Source organism: Lissotriton vulgaris, chromosome 5 (assembly GCF_964263255.1).
Source record: "Lissotriton vulgaris chromosome 5, aLisVul1.2, whole genome shotgun sequence".
NCBI lineage: Eukaryota > Metazoa > Chordata > Amphibia > Caudata > Salamandridae > Lissotriton > Lissotriton vulgaris.
In genome coordinates, this window is record NC_141693.1 from 331,193,478 (window position 1) to 331,198,183 (window position 4,706).

The 4,706-nt window shown below is 51.5% G+C and overlaps 1 pseudogene; it reads right to left on the bottom strand.

Moving 5' to 3' along the window:
* Nucleotides 1-201: 201 nt before the first annotated feature.
* On the bottom strand, nucleotides 202-1,917 carry LOC147710837 (uncharacterized; annotated as a pseudogene).
* Nucleotides 1,918-4,706: the final 2,789 nt, after the last annotated feature.

Consider the following 4,706-nt stretch of genomic DNA (forward strand, 5'->3'; position numbering starts at 1 on the left):
ATGCGCAGGGCCTAGTGGGAAACTAGGAACTACACTACACTGGTGGTAGCGTCAACCTGATGCCCCGCAAAAGTTTGCACATGAAAGGGTGCTGCCCCAAGGGAGCCCCGTCCACTGGAGCGTGGCCCGCTGAAATTGCAGAACGAACCGCGTTCACGGACCTATACGCGAAAGCCTTCTGAGCTAATTCCGCCAAAAAATTCAGAACAGGTTCACATCCCAAAGAACCGAATAACGGGGTTCTGGTGATAGCGACAACCTGATGCCCCGCAAAAGTTTGCACACAAAAGGGTGTTCCCCCAAGGGAGCCCCGTCCACTGGAGCGTGGCCCGCTGAAATTGCAGAACAAACTGCGTTCAGGGATCTATACGCCAAACCCTTTTGAGCTAATTCCGCCAAATAATTCAGAACATGGGTTAAATCTGCGACCAAGGGATCCACTTCCCGTCGCAAACACCAGCATACCCATCGCATCCATGACGATTTATATAATTTAGATGTGCTATCTGCCCAGGCCCGGGACAGCAAGAGTTCAGCGTGTCCCGAAAGGCCCGGCAGTCGCCAACGTTGCCTGTAATCCGCCATGCTATGAGCTGCAGGGAGCCGTCCTCCGCCAGACGGTGGGGAGTCCCTTCCAGACTCAACAGGAGATGGGGAGTTGGGAGGAGTCTGGTTGGAAAATCCCAAGAAAGTCCCAGAAGAACTGGAAACCAAACTTGAGACCTCCAACACGGGGTTATCGGTACCACAGACACCAACTGTCGGCGAACCTGGGCTGTCACCCTGGTAATCATGGAAAACAGGGGAAAAGCGTACCTCCTCTCCTGGCTCCAATCCTGACTGAACGCGTCGCACACTGCCGCCAGGGCATCTGGCCTCCAACTGAAGAACCGGGAAAGCTGCCGATCGAGGCGGCACCCAAAGCGGTCGACTGAGAAGGGACCCCTTCTCTCTTGCAGGTGACGAAAAATCTCCAGATTCAGCTTCCAAATGCAAAAATCTCGAAGGTAACGGGAGTGCCAATCCGCCACAAGATTCTCCTTTCTTGATAGATATTCCGCCGTCACTGATATCTGATGCACTAGGCAGAATTCCCCAAACTGTTTTGTCATGATCGCTAATGCTTTGGATCGTGTGCCTCCTAGGTGGTTTATGTATCTTACTGCCGACACATTGTCCATCTTCAACAGGACTGAGGCTTGAACCCGGTCTTTGGTCCAGCACTGAACAGCAAAAGGAGCCGGTCAGAAGTTCCAGACAGTTGATGTGAAGCAGCTGTTCCTGCCGAGACCAACTGCCTCCGGTGGAAAACTCTCCACACCGCGCACCCCAGCCTGCCCGCTGGCATCCGACTCTATCACCAAGTCTGGTGCTGAGACGAAAATTGCTCTCCCGTTCCCCGCCTCCATGTGGGAAAGCCACCATTCTAGCTCCTCACGTACCCCTTCCGTCAGAGGGACCACCTGTGCATAAGTGAGACCCTTTCGCAGGTGGTGCGCCTTAAGGCGCTGCAGGGCACGGTAGTGTAGCGGCCCCGGGAAGATCGCCTGGATCGATGCCGAAAAGATGCCTACCAACCGAGCGATCTGACGCAGGGAGGTTCCCTGTTTGGCCAAGGTCTGCCGGATCTCGTGCCTGATTTTGGGTACCTTCCTAGAAGGTAAACTGAGTGTGGCTGAGGTGGAGTCTATCAAGAACCCCAGGAAGGTGGCCTTCTGAGTGGGAACCAAGAGGGACTTCTTCTCGTTGATAATAAACCCCAGTGACTGGAGGAGCGAAACCGCTAGCTCCAAATGGTCCTGCAACTGCGACAGACTATGACTCAAGAGAAGCATATCATCCAAGTAGACGATCAAGCGGACCCCACGAGTCTGCAAGTTCACCACCACGGGCCTGAGAACCTTGGTGAAACACCATGGGGCCGAGGAGAGACCGAAGGGGCGACAACGGAATTCGTAAGCCTGTTCTGGCCAGAGGAACTGAAGGAAATGCCTGTGAGGGGGAAAAATCGGAACCACCAGGTACGCGTCCTTCAGATCCAAACGTACCATCCAATCGAGTGGCTGGAGAACATCCCTGAGCAAATGAATGCCCTCCATCTTGAAATGCCTGTACACCAGCCACTCGTTGAATTCCCGAAGGTTGATCACTGGCCTCCGACCCCCGTCGGTCTTGTCCACCAGAAAAATATTGCTGACGAAACCGGAAGGATGAATTTCCGTGTTACACACCGCTCTCTTGCGGAGCAACTCTTGCACCTCCTCGTCGATCAAACCTGCGTCTGACGCGCAGAAAACTATCGGGCGGGGGAGACGCTCTTGCCGAGGGGAACCGTATAACTCTATCTGGAAGCACCTGACCGTCTGAAGCATCCAAGCATCGCCCGTAAGCGCTTCCCAAGCGGGGAAGAATCGTGCCAGCCTGCACCCAACCTGCAGTCGCGCAGCTGGTAGCACACTCACCGTTGGCATTGCCGTAGTTTTCTCTGTAGCCGCGGCCCCGGAACCGTTGACCCCTGGTGGGGTAGAAGTTGGTGAAGCGCTGGTCAGATTGGTATTGTCCTTGCCCAGAGCCTTGCCCCCTACCCTGGCAGAGTTGCTCGATTTTGTCGGCTAAACGTTGCTCCAACGGAGTCATGAGATCGAACACCGCCTTGTGGATGGAATCATCCACCTTGGCATAAATCATCGTCTCATTGTAAATAGGCTAGGGAGTCTTCTTCCTCGTAATACCCTTGCTCCATAGTTAACACTGCACCAAGAACCTGTCCTCACAGCCTTGGACACCGTGTACCCACTTCACTCTGTTTGTCACACACCAAAAAGAGCTCCCCTTCCGCTACACGTGGTGAAACTGTATGGGGCTGAGGGTCTCTCAGTAATATAAGGCGGCTAGAGGCTCAAATTTGCGGGCTTCTCAGCCCAGGGACACCCACTCCCTCTCAATCCACTGGGAATCCCCGCCTGACAGGGTGTCCGAGGGGCCTCTGCAAGGTATCCCCTCCTCAGGTACGTACCCGGCCCCGTGGGCACCGGGCGTGACAGGGATCGGGTTCTCTGGTGCACCGCACCACTACCGACCCGCCAAGCGGGCGTTTAAAACAAGGGCAAACAGTAATACAGACCCAGACTAACTGGGCGATTTCAGGCGGGCCGGGCGCGGACTTAGAAGGGTGACCGGAGCGCGTCTGCTTCTTTGCCAAGTCTGTCACCGCACTCCGGGATCCCACTCGCGATGCCCCCACAGCGACCTCTAGCGGTCGGAGGACCGCACCGCACACATGAAAAACGGGCAGCTGCGTAAGGAGCGCACTAGCATTCCCGCGGCGAGTAGGGAATCTGTCAGGGAGAAACCCACCCCCGCAATCAATAGCGTATACAGCAACAGAACATTCCCCACAACTATCGATCATAAGAGAAAACCAAATGCACTTATCTCTAGCTGCTGAGCAGCCAAGAAAGATGAAGTGCAGGAAGTTGCAGGATGATTCATGGGAAGACCTTTCATGGAGATTGAAGAAGGACTTGATAGAGACTGTTTTCTTTTTCCAGAGTGTTATGGGAAGTGTAGTTGTTGTTGGTTTTATAAAAAGCCGCTGTGGATAAAATTTGAATAAAGCGAAGAGAGAATAAAGCATAATCCTCGCCTCCGTTCCTGACATAGAATCTAGCCTTGTTTACATCCTATACTCAAAGCTCAATGACAATGCAAAAACAATTTCTGCTGTTGGTCTCTCGTTGTGTTTAACAGAAATAAATGTGGTGACCTTTTCTGTGACATCTATATTAATTATTGATGTTGTCATGTTTGAATCTGCAAAGAAATGTAATCTATGTCTATCAGCGCAGCTAAATTGGCCATGAAACATTCATGTGTGTTTCCTAAGAGGAATGTGCTCTGTGACCTATATATTTTTGCGGAACCCATAGTTATCTTTTTCAGCTCATCCATTTATGAGGCCTAGGCTGGTTCACTACTTAAATAGGTTGAAAGCTACCTCTCACGTGAAATGTTTTGTACTGGGGTTTGGGATTTTATATTTGTGGATGTCTATGAAATGTATTCCCATTATTTCCCTTCATCAATGGTATACTTCCAAGTTCCTGGTGACTTCCTGCCCCAGTCTCTATTTTTGCGTCTTCTTTTCTCCGTACTCGTGGCAGTCCTCCAATCTCCTGCATTCCATCACTCCATTCTCCTCTGCATCCATCACTTCACTGTCCTCTGTGTTTAGCACTCCATTTTCCTCTGCATCCTCCATCCTGGTACTTCTCGTCGTCTCCAGCGTTTTCAGACTTACCTATTGGTTCCTCCAATTAAAAACGTGTAGAGTGGCTGCTTCCTGTCTCTGTACGCAGCCCAACTGCTAGAATGCTTACCACTTTCTGTCTTGTTCCCTTAACATTGGCCATATTGGATTCTGGAAGGGTGCCTCTCGTACAGGCATATGCACGGTGCCTGTAGGGCTAGGGTTTGTGCAAGGACCTGACTAGAGCTTGCCTACTGTTTTGATTCTGCCTTTGAGAACCTTCAGGAGTCTAGGAGCATAAACACCTGGTCAAAATATTGGCCTCCTTTGGCCTAGCAAGACTAAGGGAAATTTGGCCTTTAAAGATTGTGTACTTTCGTCTTAGGTTGCCAACTTTGACTGTTTTTTCACTTCTTTTGTCATTGATAAGGTGTGTTTGCAGAGCAACAGACAGTAT